Genomic DNA, 21,240 nt, shown 5'->3' with positions numbered 1-21,240 from the left:
CGTCCCAAATGGACAAATGGACAGTAACAGAGCTGACTATTCCTAGCTGCCTCACAATGGACTACTTGATGGTAATGGGGGCTTTGCCACCTCTGTCATTCAGCCAGCACAGTCACCATCACAACCAAATGTAAAGTCCAACTGCCCTCCAAATCCCTCCCAATTATAAAAGGTCCTTGAGTTGCTGTTTTGTCCCCTCTCTAGTTCCTGTCTGATTACTGAGTGTGGGGCGAGCTGTGCAGGCAATCAGCCGCAAAGTGCAGAGCACCAAGAGGACGGGGTGGTGGTGGTGGTGATGGTGGTGGTGGTGGTGGGGAGGGGGGGGGGGATCAAATCCAAAACATTGCAAAAAATAAACTACAGGGGGACTTCTGGACTGCAATTACAGACCATCCAGCCAGGCCTCTGCTCCAGCACTCAAGAGCTGCCTTGATTTCCGACAGAAAAGGTTATTAGTTTTTATTGGAGGAAATAGATGCTGGGTGGCTTTAAATGGCACAGTAATGTAGGGAGGCTGTAAGGAGACCTCCTGACCCAGGTCTCCCAAGGGTCCCATTGCACTGCCAAAGGGACACACAGAAGCCATCACGTCTCCCTCCCCCAACCGACGCACCCTTCAGCTCCTGTTTGAACTCTGAGACAGCGACCCGGTCTTTGGCCTTGAACTCAACCTAGAAACAAACGATCAGCATCGTCACTGACGAGGTTTTTACGTCCCTCCCCTGTCCCAACATTACAGGTGTACATGTCTGAAAATGTCTTGCGTATGTTTCTACATGTTTTAAATAATTATTATCAACTTTCTTATTAGAAAACAATACAACTGAAATTGAATGTGTACTTGGTGCATTCAAACTCAAAAAGGTTTTTAAAAATATGCTTTTACATCAAACAATCCTTTCTAATGGCTTCTGCTGCATCTGAACACGCATACAAGCGCATGTCTGCGGCATCGGCACATGAGAAGAATCCTCAGAGAGCGTGGCAGCTGCGTGTTTGCTCGGCGCGTCGTAATGACTGCCTGCAGATCTCCTGTCACAAGCATGTGAGTCTCTGGCTCCAGAAAAAGAACCATGCAGCCATATTTGCCTTTGTGCCGGGCTGACGGTGTGTGTACTCTGCTGTGTGTGACGTTATTTCAGAATGTGTAAGCGATGATCTGCCTGCACCAGATGAAGTGCTCTCCACAGGCGCCGGTGTGCCAGTGTCCAGTGTGATCGGCAGTCACCAGACGTGTGTGCTGAAATATACAGAAATGTTTCTAATGATCTTTCTTTCCTATTATTCCATGTGTGATGCAACGTTTCAGTCACACAGTTGTGTTGAATGCAATTTCTTTGATTACAAAATATGTGTGTCAGAAATAAGTCACTGCATGTCAAAATAGATAACATGTTGGGAGAGAGTGCGTGTGTGTGTCTGTGTCTGTGTCTGTATGTGTGTGTGTGTGTGTGTGTGTGTGCGCTTGTCTCCATTGTGCTTGCTGCCCATACTTTCCTCTCCTCATCTGTATTCAGGGCAGGTAGACTCCAGCACGGACCCACAGCTCAGTAACTAATGGAGGGGCTGATGGGAGCCTGATGACGACCACGGGGCCATTTGTACACAAACACACACACACACACACACACACACACACACGTGCACATGGTGCACATATACAAACATTATGTTCATTTCCAACCACATCTGCACCCATCATGCAGCAAGGAGCCAGGTAAGTTAATTACATTGACCATTTAATATTGGTATTTTTTTTTTCTTTAGTGCACAAGGGATGCAATTTGGTAAATTTTATCATCTTTCTAAGTAAGTGGGTAACAATTACAGCACAGGGCATCATCCTCTTCTGCCTCTGTTGATTTTGCTCCCACTGCTTACATTCCAGCCTTTAATTGCCTCGGCTGCAAACTTTTCCTAGCGAACCACTGCCCCTCTAAGTTGATTGCCAGGAAGTGCAGGGAATTAGAAAATGAATGTCACACCAGGGTCAGTGCATTAGAGTGGCACACACAGACACCGAGACAATGTGTGGACAATATTGCCACATATTGGACTTGACTCAAGCTTAAATACATTTAGTTTCACACTGTTTTCTACATTAAGTTACATTCATTGCAGTATTAGTCTGACTATGTATTGTTATAACATGTTGTGCACACACATGTAAAAACTCAGGTCAACATGGTCACTGTGAACTGTTTCTACCAATGACTGAAGAAACATTGAAGATTCATGTTCTGTCAAGTCATCTTTTCTGAGATTCTATCTGTGGCTCTCCCAAAATGTTCCCTTTTCTTTTCTTTTCTTTTTTCCCTTCTCCTCCTCCTCCTCCTCCTCCTCCTGTGCTGAGTTTGGGCCAAAGAGCTTAGAGCCACTGACCTAGAAGCCTCCAAGGCTCCCAGGGAGAAAGGTAATGGGCCCAACCCCGGAACACACTCTCACTCTCGGCACACATGGGGCTGCCTGGTGCTTTGATCCAGTAGCCCCTGCTCGGGTCTCCTGACGCCTGGTGAGGAAATTCATAGGAACAACTGGAAGAGGCCTGTGTTTATTCAGCTCCTTTAATGAGGAGGGAGACGGATTATCGGGGGCCAAGATCTCCCCAAAAAAACACAAGGAAAGAAAACTGCTGCTCCTTCCAGATGTTGCTCTATCACAGGTCACTCCGAAAGAATCTCAGCGAGAGAGAGAGAGAGGGAGAGAGAGAGGGAGAGAGAGAGAGAGAGAGAGAGAGAGAGAGAGGGAGAGGGAGAGAGAGAGAGAGAGAGAGAGAGAGAGAGAGAGAGAGAGAGAGAGCACTTGGTAGGATTTCCCACTTTTTTCTCTGTTGTTCTGTCTGGCCAGATGTGGGAGCTGGCCAGCTCTCTTTGGGTGAGTCCAGAGAAGAGCAGCCGCCCAGGCACAGTGGGGAAAACTGGGAGCTCTGATAGGGAGCTTGCAGACGGGCTATTTTTTTAAAAATGGTGTAGGTAACTAAAGCTCTCATGAATAAGCTGAATTTGTGCTTTTTTTTGGTTCAATGGCAGATGTATGAAGCCTGTCTGTCAGCTGAAACACAAGTCTGAGCCGTACTGTGTTATACTACAGAGATGCAATGATGATAAAGCCGCTCTATACCTGCAGACACAAAGCAGACGCCAGCCATGTGTCAGGTTCTTGACCCTTGTTCAGAAGGATGACCAGATCAATACGTCTCTCTATTGTCAAACCATTTAGGAGAGGATTACAGGCCAGCCACTGGTCACAGGTCCTCACAGGTCCTCACAGGTCAGACTGTCCAGCACATTTACATGTGATTTTCACACAGCAAACCTTTATCATTTGTGCTACAGTGTGGCCCAAACCTATCTCCCCTCTCTCTGACTCTACTCTACAATCAGATCCAGCTGTTTCACTGTTCCAACATACACAACCAGATCCTCTTCACCTTTGTTATCTGAACTGCTGACCCTTCTGGGTTCAAGGTCAGAGCAGCAGCAGCAGCAGCAGCAGCAGCACAGCAAAGAGGAGGCGTCTATAGCATCTGTTCACATGTATGGAGGGAAATAAAATCTATGCTATTCTTTGAAATAGAATAGGATAGAATAGAAACGTGATGCAAATCTACAAGAGCAGCATGTGTTAAAAACTGCTCATATAACTATATTAAGAGCTGTAAAAATAAAAATCTACATCTGATTTATTAGTAAATTAAATTATTTTAATTGTGACTGATATATTAACACTGTTTACTGTATGAAATAAAACAATAAAACAAAAACAATTACAGGTATCAATAAAAAGCAGTAACTACCATATTATTTTAATGTCCTCACTATGTTGACAAGAAATATGCTAAAATAAATGTTCGGGTTTTTTACCGTATTTTCCAGGATTCTTTTTTTTTGATTGTTTTACACAAATTAATGAGAATATTTGTGTCCAAACGGAGCTTGACGGCTTTATTAACTTTCAATCAGTTTCTAGTTCTGAAAAAAGGAAAAACATTAAATTTTACTTTATTTAAGACTCAACCTTCAGAAAACCAAGCCAAAATAAATGTGATTCCATTAGTTTAACATCAAACCTTTCACGGTTACCCAGTGATTTATTAGACTCAGTTAGAAACACTAAACAAATAAGAAAATAAAACTAAAGATGAATAATGTGTTTGCACACCCTCTTTTGAACTCTCAACTCTTTGGCTGATACTTTTCTTCAGTCAATTTCACAAGAATTTTCTTGGAGATTAAATCTATGAAATACAAACTTTCCCCAAAGAAAGAAGAATTCTTTCTTAGAACGTATCATACATGTGGTGACACAACAAGCAGGGAAATGGTTTGAAGGCAACACTTACCAGCTGTGAAGAAAAGGAACGCTTCCTTCACAGTCCTGTAAAACACAAGAGAAATACATTATTGTCCACGGTCTTCAATCAGAAAATCAAAAAACAACAAAAAGACAGAAATGGTCTCAGAGAAAACACAAGAGCAGCTCAGGTCTCACTATTCGTGTTAGCTTAGTACAATTATTATTCATAACCTTTTGCCAACATCCTTCTTACTGACCAATAATATCTGCCCCAAGGCTGCACTAAGATTGCAACAGCCCTCTTATGTATGAACGGATAAAACCTGAATAAACTGGTAAATCACAGACAGTCGTTATCTACTCTATTGTTATGCTGCACTTATTTGTGTCTCCAGGCTTGTGCTGTTTGTTATGAAGTTATATTACAACCTGGGGGTAAAAAAAGGACACTGCACTGATACATTATGCAAAAAATAAGTACAGCCACCGCAATATTTTCACTTAAAAAAACACACACACAAGACTTGTATATGCAAATGAAAGCCTTCTCATATCTTATAAAGATAAAAAGAAAACAGTTTCCAGCACATTGCTCCCCAGTGACTTTCCAAAGGAATCACACACTTTAATAATGATAATTCTATTAATTAGCACATATTAAAACAACGGCCCTCTCCAATGTAAACACTTGTGATATGTGTTGAGATGCTTTAATGTTTAAGTGTGAGGTTACATATATTTAAAGCTTGAACACACAACAGACACAGCAACACTCACGGTTCATCAACACGCTGCATTAAAACTCAAACTCGTGCTGAACACCAGCACAATTCACACAGGCAGAGGAAAGGTTTCACCTCCCAACATAAACATGAACATTACCTTACATTAATAAGGTAAAATAAAACGTGAAAATCCGGGTTTGTGACACAGACAGAAATGAATCTACATTATTCTCTGCACTCGTGTGACATTCAAATGTCACTTTAAAATCCAGTGCTAATAATTAATACCAAGCTAAAGCCTCTGTGCAGTATAACATGATGATGCTGTGTTCTCCATCAGCCTCTAACCCCTGGCCTGAGACAAGGTAAAGGCATCTCGTGCACTGACTCCAGGTCAGTAAGTAAGCTTGTATTTTTGGATGGCTGCTGCCAATTGTCTATGCACTTTAATAAGCGGGCCGCAGGTCAGCTAGATTTATAGGCCCATGGTGGGGTGTAGGGACCAAACTCCCTTGGCCTCCAGCTTCCCCCTGCGCCATTACGCCAGAGTGAGATATAGTGGGATATTGATCCAAATGCCACTTCATTTCGCAATAACTATTACACAATATTCTCCCGGGCTGCGCGTGGCTCCTGATTTATGCTGCCTTGCTATTTACATTAGCAGTAAGTGTTTTTCTATACCAAGTGAGGAGGGACTTACAGCCACACAAATGGACACGGGAACATTCACATTCCATACCCTACCTGTCTTTTTGCTGCCTTTGATGTCAGGGGTGCTTAACACACTGCTGCCTGCTACATATGAGTAATGGAAAATACTGACATAAACACGCTGAGGAACACATCCCCGCCGTTATTGCTGCTGCGCGTGTGACCTTGAGGCGATGCAATTCTCTGGATTATATCTTATTTAAGATACCTGCTTGATCACATGCTCTTTGGAATGATATTATATTCAGGCAGAGGATTTGAAAGTGTTTCGTGTAATTTCAGTCCAACTGGCTGCAGTCAAAGTACAGACGACTATCACAGATATTATACGATGATATATACGATGACTGCTCCGCCTGTGTGCACAGACAAAATCATACTTTGAATGACCTGCATTTAGATTTATTTTTTTTAAAAATGTGTTAAAAACGATGACATATCTAATTAAACTAACATAACAGGTCAAATTTAGATTGCAGGTTACACTGCGTTAAAAAAATCCCTCTCCCCATTCTCCAATGTTTCTGTTCCATTCTATCAAAAAGACGTTTATTGTGAACTACTTGCATTTCACATACAGATGAGGTTTTAGAGAGTTTAAAGGGTTATTATTTTTTATCATTAAAAGGCACCCAAAAATAAGCATTGTGATCTGTGATCTTCAACATAAAAAAATGATTTCTATTCGTTTAGAAATGAGTGTTGGAAATATTTTGGCTAATGTACGTGCACTACTGAAAAATATGTAAGATTTAATGCAAACATGTTATATCTATATATTTTACATTTCACATTTCATTCAGCTCATTCTGAAATGTTAGTGACCACGGAGAAGAACTTGTCGTGGGTCTAAACAGCCGGTGCCTCCTGAGCCGGTGCCTCCTGAGCCTGCAGCGTCATCAGATGCATGCTTCAGAGCTGGGTCTTTGCCAAAGTGGCTTCCCTTGCAGTGCCAGGCTGGTGCTGAGTGTTTGTTTACACACAGAGCAAAGCTGTGTCAAAGGCAGAGTACGAGACATGAATGGAGAGGGAGGCTGGGAGACAGACATTCCCAGATGCACGGCCCCCACAGGTGGCACCACGCCTCACATGCTCTCACTGCTCCAGTGTGGCACAAAAGAAAACAAAAAGACTAATGATCCTTAATTACTCTGGAGCTATTTAAAATCAGATGAGTGTCGCCTAAGCTGTATGTAAATCAAGTCCCCCTCCTTGCCCCTCTTCCCCCTGAGCTCTCTCCCCTGGCACAATTAGATCTTTTTCTCATAAGGGGGCAGGCAGCTTTGCAGGCCCGCTGCCAAGTGACGGGAGCTGGCAAGCGTGGTAATGTGGAGACACTTGTGGCTACAATGGCTGCCTGTTACACCAGCACATGGTGGAAACAGGGTGGCTGAGGGGCGTGTGTGAGAAGCAGATGGGCATACTATAGCTGCCACGTGCTTCCATATGGACCATGGCATGCTCTGCTGTCACACACTGCGTGCATGTCCCTTTCATTAAAAGCTCCATTCATATGCAACACAAGGGTTGACTGAACAAAAATGCTCTATTAGCGATGAAGGGATCAGGTAGTGAAAGGAAGTCAGTGTGTGTGTGTGTGTGTGTGTGTGTCTCAGTGCTTATTTGCATGTGTGTGTTTGCATATCTTTGGAAGTGAAAGTTTTGCTTAGTGTCATTTTTTATATATTTTAAAATGAATGGCAGAGTAGATTTTGATTAAAACAGTTTCATTTAATTAGAAAGGTTGTTCCTATGTCGCACAGAATATTCATACTGTAAATATATTTGTGGAAAAACAAGATTTAAAACGTCTTCTAGGATTATACACGTTTGGGGTATTTCATGTATTAAGCAACAATATTTTTAATAATGAAACATAATATTATATTGCATTTTTTACTAGAAACAACTAAAGCTCTTCAGTAACAACATTGTAATAGTATGGTAACACATTTGTGGTACTATGGTCATATTACCTCTTATTTGTAATGCCGTTTTAATAACAATGGTAATAGGATGATGATATTAGAATAACAGAGTTATAATATTCAACCCCTCTAAGCTCCACACATCTTTCCCATTCGTTTGCCATAACCAATGCCATATTACTTTTCTATACTATAACAATATTGTTACTCTACTGTAATGTTAAATGTTACCAGTCCACCTATAGAAGTATTTCTACCTGTGTATATATCTGAATAAATACTGAATTTTACCCAATAATAAATGTCATCCACAGCACTAAGAATCAGACCAAGCAGGTGTCTCAAGCCTGTGACCCACTGAGACGTGAGTGGTGCCCTCCTGATCCCCCGTGTGTCCCCGTGCTGCCGCCACACCCATTAACATCAGGCTGTAATGCATTTCCTATACCTGCATGTGTTTGTGATATATGGAGTCTGTGGTGATTTAAAGACAGCAACAAACCTGTCCCATTTTCACTCTGACATTATTGATAGACTGTCACTTCAGATTGTAGGTAACTGCTAATGGTTATTTTATGGTGCACATGTCAAATCTGATGTGTACTTTTTTCTTCCCATTTCTCATCTTCCTCTGTTTTATTCACGTCTAATGATGGACTCGAGATTCCTTTTATTTCCTTCTTTCAATAATACATTATTTATAATTCAGCTTACTTTTATACTGACACGTTTGTTTGTATTGTTCAAGTTAATGGCCTTTGGTTATTCACACCACTGTGTAGTGAAGGAAACAGTGATTCCTCTTGTATCAGAGGCGAATCTGAACAATCGAGCCTGATATAGCACTGGGTTTTATTCCTGTGTCCGTCCTGCCATTTTGAAAAGCTAGCTCCTCTCACAGAGCAGCACCTCCTCTTCACCCCTCAGTCTTTATCCACTCCAGTGTTTTCTCCCCGTGAACCTGCATCCCCTCTTGTCATGGATTAGCCTCCATACTTGCATGAACAAAGACTCAGTCAACATGTGTTTGTGTGTTGGTCCGTGTGCTGCGTGAAGAGGGGACGTATCTCCCACTTATGTCCGCATCTTAGAGACCCCAATTTGTTAGGCATTAATCAGAACACCTGCTCAGAGAGCACCCTGTGTCACTGGCTCACTTTGCGTCCCGATTGTTTCCTTGCTATCAGGCATTTTGTGTCACTACTTGAGTCATCAGTGTCATTTGAAATCAATTTATTTGTGCTCAAGACGGATTTGTGTATGCAAATGCAGCATGGTTAGAAAAGCAGTCAGCGACATACAGGGGAAAAATAGTGGGGCAAAAAAGGCCAAAGAAAGAGGAAGTGCACACTGTGCATTATTCTGGCGTTAAAGAGCAATAAGTCACCACGTGCTGTTCCAGCAGGTGGCTGCAAATAAAAGACAAAAACTAAAGACCATCCTGCTTCTCAGTGAAGGACAAGGCATGCAGGAGAACAATGTTTGAGAAGAAAAAGAGCAAGAGTGCGATGACAGGACGAGGAAGATTAGGTCAGAGAATAGCCAGGAAAGAAAGGGAGAACAAGAAAGAGGTAGCAGAGGAAACAAATGAATAAATTCATGGGGCACAAAATGAAAAGAAAGATGGAGAGGAGTGGAATAAAGGAAGGGGGTTGGTCATATGTGGAAGATTTTTATTGTCCAGACACAGGAGATGCACACAAAAGCACTGTGAAGATTCAATTAAGTATCATATGCAGTGACCTTATTGCCATGGTTACTGAAGAGTGGAAATATTAATCAAGCCTGCACTTGCAACACGGAAAAATTGGTGGAAAGAGAGAAACGGAGGCAGCAATGAGAGAGACAGTGGTTGTTAGGAGAGGGTTAACGGATAATGGCACAGTCTGTATGTGTGTGCATGTTTGAATTGATGTGAGTTTTAATGAGTATATTTGCAAAGGCTCACGTCTGTCCCCACAATGTCATTTTAACAATGGATTTTCAACTCCTTTGTCAAAAACGTATTTTTAAATGAAAAAGAAAATGCTACCATGCGACCATTACACCTTCCCTGCCTCACATTTGGACAAATGTGGAATGAGCTCAATTCAGAACTCATTTCACAAGAGCTGAACTCACTTTTCAGCCCATGAAAATGTGTTTTAGCTCTGTCGCTGCATTTCAGGTCGACTTCCGTGTGTTAGTGAGGTAAAAAAGACGAAAGGTGCGACTCCATCACACAAATGAGTTCATTAATATCAAAAAAATTCAAGGTTTTCATCCATCAGTGCATTTTCTTTCCATGTAAGGTTTCACTTACACATAGTTTGAAATAAATCCTCTAAAAAAGAACTTGCATGTTGTTACAGACTCAGACAGAAAAAATTAGGACGATGGTTTTCAATCATATTCCATTATGATGTTCCTCTCAGTCACATTTCCCTGCACACTGCAGAGGGGGAAAGTTGAAGATTGTTCTGTTTGATGAAGCAGTCGAGTGTTTGCTCACCGTCTGCAGGGACTGTCTTGAAAACAATCTATCTCAAAGTCCCCTGCTGAGCAAAATGTTAAATAAACAAAGGCGGGCATAAACAAAATCCCACCATTTCAATGTCACTGAGAAGAAAGCTAACATTTTAACGCTGCAACTGTAAAAAAAAAAAGAGGTTGCAGTTATAACGTGATCATCATTTAAACTTTGGACACAAAAAAAATCCCTGAAATAGTTCATTATAAATATGGTGTTTTTCTGGCAGTAAAACAACCTCAGAGCCGAGGAAAAACAACATGAAAATAGAAATATTATTGTATAAATTATAGATTATGTTCAGTCTTTGGATGTGACTGTGGGAGACATGGAGTAAAAAGTAAGATGACGTGACAGTTGTAGCCCACAGTTTTTATGGTTTACATACTTATTAACATAAGTGGATATTTCTTGTTGACAATTCTCTCAAACTCATGTTGAAGTGACAATACACCAAGTCACCAGCGTACACTCTGATTTAATTGTAGGACATTGCAACAGTGCAGTGTTCACTGCTATGCAGATGACACTCTGTTTTATTAATTTACTATAAACTGGGCGACCACGGTGTCTCATATTGAACCTCAGCTAAAAATGTTGTCACCATTGTTCCATTTCTTGCAGCGGCATGTGATTTAGCGTTATTTATATTATAACTTAAATAAGCATGTAAAGCTTTTGAAAGTTTCACAGGTAAGAAAAGAGAAAAGAGATTTTCACTCACTCTTCCAGCCGCAGTGTTATTAAGGGTTATTATGCATGTAAAGGTATTTGACTTTCTGTGGAAAATATAAGTTTTATTAAAGAATGAAAACTTTAATTAAAAAAAGTTGTTGAATATTGAACTTGCAACACGGAACTTTGATGAGAGAAGTTTTTAATTCTAAAAAGTTGGCATAAGTTGGCTCTTTTGTAAGTGATTTCCAGAGTGACAGGCAACGGTCATGCAGCAAATCAGCCAATAAAGTCATAACTGAGTGACTCCAGTTCAACATTGGTTCCATCCCCTGCCCGCTTTAATCCAGACCTGCGGTGAAATTCCCCTGCCCGTCCCTGTAGCTGAGTTTAAAAGGACCAATGGGTGAGACGCAGGCCGAGGTGTAACAGGAGAGGGCCGGCGTGGAGGAGCTGTTAAAGTGCCTGATGTGACCATGACCACTTCCAGAAAACAATTTAATTCCACAGCTTCAGCCATCTCCAGCTGATCTACTCCTCCAAGGTCATTAACTGTGCCACAGAAGGTCACATGATTAATGAGTGACAGACCCTCTGGTGCAATAACGTGTATGAACGTCGCCCATTAATTAGACAAGGGGGGCAGAGAGAATGAATGGCCAGGGACAGCTTGGCCCCCTCACAACCCTGTCCTTGCCAGACTCCATTTTTCATGTTCATCTGCACAAACAGACACTTACTGCTACTGCTAATATTCCCAAAACACAAAGTCTTATCCAAAAACAAATGACATCTACTAAAAAAAAAGCACTATTTTAACATGGATACAACGATGTGCAGTACATTTTAATATTCAAACATAATTTGGAGCACAAGAGGCCTTCTGAGTCTGAATCGTCACAGAGTAGTGAAACTAAATTGGTCCAACTGCCGCGTCGAAGTGCTGTAAGCTTTGGCCCAAGGTTGATGTGGGTATCAAGCATCAGGACATTGTCTTTGTGCAGTCCTTTTCCAGGACTATGATAAGCACTGTGCATTACCGAGGGCAATCTCCAAGAGGAAATGAAACATTCTGCTGCCACAGATGGGCTTTATTAGAAGACAACAAGTCCAGCCTCTCAGGATATACAGATCAGCAGATTTAATTGATGCTGACCGACTGTCAATGCACCGCTACAGCTGGGAGAAACAAGGGTGTTTAACACTGCTCCATTGTAAACAGTATTCATTTCTCTGGCTAATCAACTTAATGCAATTCCAATAAGTCCATTTCTTAGAGTGGCCTTGTTGATTTGAAACCTCATAGAGCCGTGTTTTATTTACACTATTGCCAACAAATGTAATGGCTGCTAAGTATATTGGGCAATAATATAAGAATGCTCTACATCCAGTGTATGCATTTCAATTTTACCTAGAGGTCATAGCGTTATGGATATACCCCAGTGGGGTCATTAATCATAAACGCACACACACACTGTGTGTGGGAGGAATAGTGTTTTTCAGATGAGAACCTGTGTGCGACCGGAGAACACGACAAACGTCACCGCGTCACTTCACTGAGGCCGAGTCAGTGCCGGCACACATCTGTGCACACATCTGTGCACACACCAACCGTTTCCACCTTCCATTGTCCCAGAAACTACAGCCGTGGTGATTGGTTGAACTGAATCCCGTCCGACAACAGCCTTAAAAAACAACAACTTTTGGAGACAAAATGCTGAGATGTGTATTTTGCAATGATGCTTTATCACTCGATGAATTCTAGGCCACGGGATATTTACTGTATCTGTCATTATGAATATAGAGGAATAATAATTTATGAGGCCAACTGATAATCAAAAATAACTTTGAAAGGTGCTGCTCAGATTTCTGCACTACTTTATTTTATAAATGAGCAACAAAAATAAAAATAATATTCTTGCGTCTTATCAAAGATTCAGGGAGCCCCCTGACCCTTCTGAATAACACATCCCTCTGGAGGTTTGACACACATCTCTCAGCACAGATCTGAAGACAGCCATGAGTGTTGTTTGCCCTCTGATATATTTTTAATATTCAGATCATATCAAATATGTCCTCTTTCAATTATTGATCTGTCTATCTACTTGCAACATAACACATGCTGAGTTTTGGCATGTGCTTTTCTGCCCCTGTCAGTAAATCTTCAATCTTCTATTCAGTATGATAAGGAGGTTACTGGCTGCTCCCTAGCTGTAATGCACTTGGCCAAGAGAGTTACCCGCGGCATGGTCCAACGAACTCTGCAACCACAAAGTGTTGGTCTGTCACATTTTAAAGCTTCTGTTTCTGAGCTCGGAATCAAAACTATCCGTGTACAGATGTCACTGTAACACAGTCTGGATTTCTTTCCTTCATCAAATGCTTTAAAAACAATGATCAGGTGCAAAGATACATTGACCTGCACTGTTGTGTTCGTCTGCTGCTTGATGAAAACATGTTGATTTGTTAAAGGTCATACGTGCAATTAGGCTCTTTAAAATGACAGGCGCCGCAAAACCAAAGTATTTACGCACAATGAACTGAAACATATTTTGAAAGGAACAAAGTGCAACACAAACATATTTGCGTCTAATGGAGGGATTTTTTATTTATTTTTTTCTATCCTGTCTTTTGACCAACAGCATCTCCTGTGGTGGCTCATTTCCTTGGTGCAGGAGGTTTCCACCCTTCATTGCAGCCAGGCTTCAGGGGGCATGCAGGAGAGAGCGCGAGATGGAGGGAAGGAGCAAAGAAGAGGAGGGAAGACATGCTGCGAGAAAGGAAATCTTCCATGTGCAGAAGGAGAGTGGCTAGAGGACATTTCACGCTAATGGCGGCCGGACCAATTGAAATGACTGCATCGCTGCATGATTTGAAGGTCAGGAGACAGCGGATTATATTCCAATGGTGGCGAAGGGGGATTGGAGGAGTAAAATGGTGCCTCCCCACCACCCGGCCCCTCCTCCTCTCCTGAATTATTGCAGAACAGCCACGATGGAATCAACATAACACCAAACCCCACCATCATCACTCTTACATGGAGCACAGTGTGAAACACATAGCTTTGCTGCCATCGTCTCTGAGTCCGTACATCATACTGTGAAATTTCTGCTGTAAAACATCCACAAGCGCAGTTTTAAAAAACAAAACACGCGGCTCACTTGGCGGCACATGGTGCTTTTGTTTGTCCGATACGTTACCGAATTAAATTTATGCACAATAGCAATAATAAGAATTATAATGTGTGCCATACATCAGCAGCAATTAATGATAAAGCATGGTACAATATATGAGCAATTTGTTTGTGAAGGTCAAAGCGTGTTCTTATTGTTATCCCTGAGAAAACAGAGCAATGAAATAAACAATAACAATCGCTCCTGTGGACACGGGCCATCGCTGACACGTCGGATAAAACGGAACGGCTGGAAAAAGCATCGTTTTTGGTCGGGCTTACAAATGAGGGTGCAACAATTATTCACACATGAGAAAAGCATAAAGTGATTATGCACATGACTGCTGTAATAAGCTGTAATAAGATGTGGAATGACCGTTCATATTTACTGCATTTATTGTGCAAGACAGGCCGACATGATTGCATTGTGTTTTTAATCCAATGTTGTTGGTTTTTTTAGAGATTTAAGGCAAAAGAACCTCAAGCTCTGAAGCTCATGCAAACAAATATGAGAACAAGAGTAAATGAGGCAACACGGATGTCAAGAAGAATTTCAGAAATCAGGGATATTAATATAATTAAAGTAAACCCTGAGAGGCATCAGCATGTCCATCTGCTTGATGTGATTTTAAAACTTCTGGAGGCTGTGCAATTCTTCACAATCAGAATATTAATGTTTTTACTGTTGATCAGATTTAAAATTACATCTGTTTTAGATATCACAATATCTGACAGAAGAGGAGTTTCAAAGGCGGCGCTGGCGTGTATTAAATCTCTTTACAGAAGCTCCTGTTTCTGACCAATCACCACAGACGTTTGGATCATTTAAAGGGACAAAGCAAAGACAGTCACGACCATACGAGCATTCACATGCTAACAAAAGCCTCACAGACAAATCAATGAATTTACCAACTTATCTCAAATATCTTGCATTGCTCTATTGTAAACAGACCAAGGTAAAATGGAGAAGCTTTGCTCCCAATTAAAATGAACTTGATTGACTTTAATATCCACGCATTTAAATAAAAAAATCACAATGGATGGAATAAAGACGAGTGCACAAAACAAAATCACTGATTCATTCAAATTCATCCAAAAGATGTTTTGATAAAGGTGCAACATCATCAGCGTCAGTGTTGGTGACAATAAGTGAAGGTTTGTGTTCTGACTCAGATCAGCAGAGTTTAAAGATGTTTGTATCACACAAACAGTGACGGTGCTGAAATTCACACGCACTCTTGTGCTTGTAAAACCCAACAGGAGATAACGAACAGCCAAGGAAGCCCAGTCAATCCACAGTGTGTTTGAATGACTGGTCATGTTAAGCTCTTAAAGCAGGCCTTAATCCAGGATGTTAGGGGCAGAGCCATGTTTGCAACAGTATGATGGCAAGGCCCTCAAAGACGACTGCAGTCACACAGGCCTAAGACACGACTGAAACAACACACGTGTTTATATACTGTATATATATATAAAACCTTGATTTATCATCTCATCTTCATCGCAGTGTAATTTGGGCAGAAAATGGAGACTAGAATCCATTTCATGTGCTGGTGATGTGTCAGGATCAACATTCATGATATTCAGTTTAGTGAGCAGCACATCTCATCTGCAGTGAAGTGTGAGTGCTGGTTATCACAGAGCCAGAGTGAGTTCTCTGGCCAACCTCAACCTCAACGCCTCAACACTAGCCTCACTCCTCCACATGTACACACACAGGTCAGAGGACACACACACAGCTGTGCAGACAGACAGACAAACACACACCTGCTCAGGTAGCATCATCATCAGCACAGCGATCACACAAACTGAATGATTAAGGTAAAATATCTAATTGTGATTTTTCTGACGTATATTTTTGTGATTTGTCAAATCACTTTTTTAAGTCAAGCTCCAGCTGAATATTGACTGTGTTATAAATTGAAAACTACACTCAAAATTCAAGATGTTTACTTCCCACGTGTGCACAAACAGAGAGAACAGGTACATAGGAATTCTTGATACCATCAGAATATTGAATACCATACTTAGGTCTGGGCAATAATTCAATGAGAGTAATAAACCTTTGGTCAATATCAATATAACAAGGGTTCAATAAATATATATCGACGGCCTTGTGCAAACACACTTTGAGACGCAGCACTAAATTGCTATGAATGTTTTGACTCATATTTGTGACGTGACTGTGTTTAAACAAGTGTTTTAAAATCACAATGACAACATTTATTTACCGTGATAATTATAGATATTGACTGATTTTTCTACTCTTTGGCGTGATAGCATTTATTAATGCAAGGATAAGAACTTAAAGACAACACTTACATATTGAAATCGTTTCAAATTAACAAGGAACAGAGAATAATGAAAACAGGACAATTAAACATGCAGCCATTTTAGATTAGCTAATTTTGAAAATGATTAATTGTTCAGCCCTAATGCATGTACACATGTGCATGCATACACACACACACACACACACCCACCCCGGGGTGCAGGTCTGGGTCTGGGCCCAGGCTTAGTGCTTGGGCACTGGTTGTGTCTATTGGCAGACAGAAGACAGTTGTGTTCACTGATATATGTTCAGTGTTCAGTGTAAGACGAGTTCTCATCTGACATGTGAAAAATATGCCTGAAAAGCTGCGAGAAAGGAGAGGAAATTAAACAAGAGGGGGAGAAGGAGGGGAGCAAAGCAGCACTGCAGCAAACATGGGCTCTGCTCCTCATCTTCAGCAACACACACACACACACACACACACACACAGACACACACACACACACACTGCATGTGGATCCATCCATGTTGTCAGTTCAATCTCAGATTTCATTCATGGTTCCACATGTGTTCTGCTTCTGCCATGAACACAACAGGGCTGAACCTCTGCATGTCAAAAATACTCTTGTTCTCTTGTAAGAGAAAATAAATAACCTGACTACTTCCTGTGAGGGATTTAAGGAGCTTAGAATCAGGATCATCACAATATGCCAGTCTTCATTTAGGAATATTGTTTACTGTGTTGTAGAGGATAAAAAAGACACCTACTGGTTGTTATTAAAATTGTACCATATTAAACCTTCTGTGTGTGTTTTCTTTTACCTTAGATGACAAAACATGGACAATCTGATTCTTTGTATCTGTAACAAGGTACATTTACTTTAACTGTAACAAATACTAAATCTCTCCTGTAATGTGGAGGAGACTTGGAGAGGTGTTGATTCAACTCTTTATTCATTTTAGGCTCCAGGTTGTGGTTCTATTCAATTGTATTGTTGTTGTATTCCAATAGTTTCCCACCCTCTTCATGCCAATGAGAGTTTGTACATGTGATGAACACTGTGAGTCCCACACTGAGGTTTAAATGGCAGTTTGCACACACAGTGATTCTGATGATTGTTTACACAAAACTACACACATGATGTGAATAAATGTGTTATTCTGTGCATTAGTCACCAAAGTAAAAAATGTAAATAATGTAGAAATATTTGATATTTTCAATACCTGCCTCAGTGCAGGGAGATCATTCTCCCATCAACACTTGCACTTGTCAACTCCAAGTAATTACAAGTGAAAAAAATCTACACTTATTAACACTGGGAGAGTTGCTGTGCTCGGTATTTGGGTTTATGTGTGGTTAGTGAGTGTCACTGAGAGAGCGAGTGAGTGTGTGTGTGTGTGTGTGTGTGAGAGAGTCACTCACACTCACTCACACACACACACACACACACACACACACACAGAGAGAGTCCAAATGGATTTCAGTCCTAGAATAAATCACTGTCGCCACAGAAACAGGCCGACAGCTGTGATGGATGGCTGAAATTTTTGTGTTGATGTCTTTAGTATTGCTGACAATTTGGTCGTCTTGGCTTTTCCACTTTTCCTGTGCCTGTGTGTGGCTAAACACATCTAAATGTTTTTTTTAGTTTGCATTCATAAACCAAAAGGTATATTTCATAAAAATGATCAAAACTTTGTTTTCAAGTTCTTTTTCAAACTCTTCCTCCAGTTTCCTGTCACTGTTGTTATCGTTAAACTGTGTGTGTAAACTTGTTGTTATCCCAGTGCAGACACCATCTTGTGTGTGAAACTACAGTCACGTGTTCCTCGTACCTGTACACACTGACCCTCTCATTGGATTACACGTCACCACATGACACAGTGACACTGTAGCATTCCCACAACCTGTCAATCACCGGCGTCTAAACTCCTCACACTTCCATGAAAAGTGCAGATAAAAAAAACAAACATTCTTTTGTTCTGTCGACTATCTGACTATTTTATTTCTCGTCTTGTTATCTGGTCCACTTCAGTGTTACTAGGCGGTAACGCACAGACCCCAGTCACCCCCTTTTCTAAAAAACCACACACACACACACTTTTACACCTTACACCAGACAGAGTCTGTTGCACTGCATACAAAAATATAAAAATACACACAGCTATGCATAAAAGTTATGTAAACACTCACTCACACACACACACACACACACATGCATGCACGCACACACACGCACACACACGCACACACACACACACACACACACTTCTCAAAGCCAGCCCCCCCACATCCACACATGCAGTGTTTCCATCTGCCCTCACCTTGCAGGATCAAAAAAGAGCACATTTTCCACAAACTTACAAACAATCAATACTTTCTCCAGCAAAACACAACAGTTTCAGCCTCAGCTCAAGCTCCACACTAACTGCACTCAAAGTACTACAGACTGACAGAAAGAGCAGAAATTAAAAGAGGAATTTACTGACCTTACTGTCTTTTTTTTTCTTCCCTTTCTGTCTGATGTCCAATTCTCCTCCTTTTCTGTTTCTCTGCTGGTTCTTGTCCTCTACACCTCCAGTCTAAGTAAGTCATGCAGGAGCTGCTTCCTGCTCCTGCTCCTGCTCCTGCTCCTGCTCCTGCTCAGCCCTACGCCACTGTATTAGTCTGATTTCACACTCTGCAGCCTAGCCTCCTGTCCTGAAGGGGACGGTGAATGTGCTGCTTATTTAGAAGCCGGCGTGCACTACCTGGGCTTGTAGGCAGCTGTTTAAAGCACAAGGCAACATCCAGGGTGCATAATACCCCCTCGTCTTTACACACACACACACACACACACACACACACCTTCTCTCCCTCTTCTTGCTCAAACACATGCACACACTCACTAGCTTGCCGGTTCACAGGACAGGCAACTGCACACACACACACACCGACACACGCACGCACGCACACACACACGCAGACATGCGCGCGAGCCAAGTGAAATACACACACACACACACACACATGCATGCAAGCGTTGTGTCAGAAGTGTCTCTACCTTGGCTGGGATAGCAGGCAGCAGTGTGAGAATACACAGAGATGGGCTGGCTGCTCCGTTCTGTCTCCTTCTCTGTAAGTGTTTAGAAGACAATTTCAACAAGGGATTGCTCCCAATCTACTAGGGTGATCCACATGGATGAGTTATAATATGCTTGCCACTCTCTCCCTCCCCCCTTCCTCTGTTCCCTGTCTCTCATTCTCTGTCTCACTCTCTTAGTCCGTCTCTCTCTCACTCTTTTGCTCTCATGCTCGTTGTTTTAGCCTATTATCGAGTCGTCAGGAGGAAAAGCCTTCCTTGTGTGGACCCTGGATTTCTCTTCTCCCTGAGTGTGCGAGAGACGGGGCCAAAGACCGACTTCACCTGAATGTGTATTAGTAAAATGCATTATTTATTGCCAAACTGCACTCATTTTTTTTTTTTTCTTCCTGATATGCCAGTGGACACGCGGGGGAAAGGGAGCAGCAATGGTGGACCACATCAGCAGTGAGGGAGTGTATTTGTGAGCAGTGAGTGTGTGTGTGTGTGTGTTTGGGGGAGGCAGAGGTGATGGCAGGGGGTAGGGATGAGGGGATGAGGGGGTCAGGGTTTGGGATCTGACAGGAGGTAAAAAGATGATAGAGGATTTTAATTTATTAATTTATTTATTTATTCAATGAAAGGGATTGCCTTATCATCCAAGGTGCTGCTTAATGACATCACTACTACTTTTTCTGAGGTGTGTCCCAATCCACACTGCCGCTCATTTTTTCATCTAAATGATGAATCTCTCACTCTCTCATTCCATCCTTGTGTGTGTGTGTGTGTGTGAGGGTGAGTGAGTGAGTGGCAGAGAGAGAGAGAGAGAGGGAGAAAAAGTGAGAGTGATCATAAAAATCATGAAAGGTGAGAAATGTGCAAATATTGAGACAGAATTCCAAACTCAGCATTATTGAAAAAACTCAAACAAATATTGCGGCTGTTGATTATTTTTAAGATAATTTAAATGCAATCATATAAAATTGATATGACACATTATCTGTAAATTAAGTGAACTGATTTCATAAATCAAAGATTACCTCCATTTACCTCCTCCAAATACAACATATAAACATAAACAGAATAGTCAGTTCGTAATTTATATATATGTATATATATATATATATAAATAAATATATACATACATATATATATATACATATATACTACATACATATATTATTTGGTCTCTTAAAGGTTCAAACCTTTTGTTTTGAGGTGTTTCTTTGTTGTTCTTTTTTTAAATTTGAAGTTTGAAGTACAATCTACATACGTATAAGTATTTAGAAAATAGAAAACAAATTACTGATATTACCAATAACCGCCTTCTATTAAATAAAATATTAACATGAGAAAGTGCAATTATATTTCTAGCAGTGTAAAATTATTTTAAAACAAACTAAAACCCAAATTAGCAGAGGTTTTGAGCAAATATGCTAATTTAAATTTAATATTTAAATGTAAGTCTGTATCACACTTTCAAAATGTCCTTTGTCCAACTCATTTCTTTTTGAATTTAAACCATATGCAAGACTGTAGTCTGCATCTTTTTCTGATGAATAAAGAACACTGATTGGTCGATGAGTGAGGATGGAGTGTGACTGCAGTCCAGATCAAAGCTACAAACAGCCAACGGCCCGCACTCACACAGGCAAAGGAAAAGGGAGGAGGGTTAAAAATGAGCTGGAGTTGCCACTTTAGTCAACAGGCGACTGCAACATGCACCCATGGGGGCAACAAGCCAGGTCGGAGTCATGACTGCAAAGTGGACCCTGAAGACTCGGCCAGCCTTCCTCCCTGTTTTTTCAGCAGAACCAAACAAACACAAACATAACTGCACAGCTGCTTCCCTCAGTGTGAAGGCCACACGCCTCTGCTTAACAATAA

At 41.2% G+C, this 21,240-nt stretch overlaps 1 protein-coding gene across 3 annotated transcripts in view; it reads right to left on the bottom strand.

Moving 5' to 3' along the window:
- zfhx3b (zinc finger homeobox 3b) overlaps window positions 1-21,240 on the bottom strand; it is a 212,955-nt gene that overhangs the window by 171,954 nt on the left and 19,761 nt on the right. Inside the window, exons 2-3 of one of the 3 annotated variants that reach the window (XM_058629594.1) lie at window positions 19,336-19,407; window positions 4,343-4,377 (exon numbers count right to left, since the gene is read on the bottom strand). The gene's annotated coding sequence lies outside the window, so the exon portion shown is untranslated. Of the gene's footprint in view, window positions 1-4,342; window positions 4,378-18,781; window positions 18,837-19,335; window positions 19,408-21,240 lie in introns of those variants that run through there. The other 2 variants (XM_058629595.1, XM_058629592.1) reach the window with 2 other exon arrangements.

The sequence above is a fragment of the Solea solea genome, chromosome 5, assembly GCF_958295425.1.
Source record: "Solea solea chromosome 5, fSolSol10.1, whole genome shotgun sequence".
Taxonomy (NCBI): Eukaryota; Metazoa; Chordata; class Actinopteri; order Pleuronectiformes; family Soleidae; genus Solea; species Solea solea.
The sequence above is the reverse complement of the archived record's forward strand: the minus strand, read 5'-3'. Positions and strand labels throughout refer to the sequence as shown.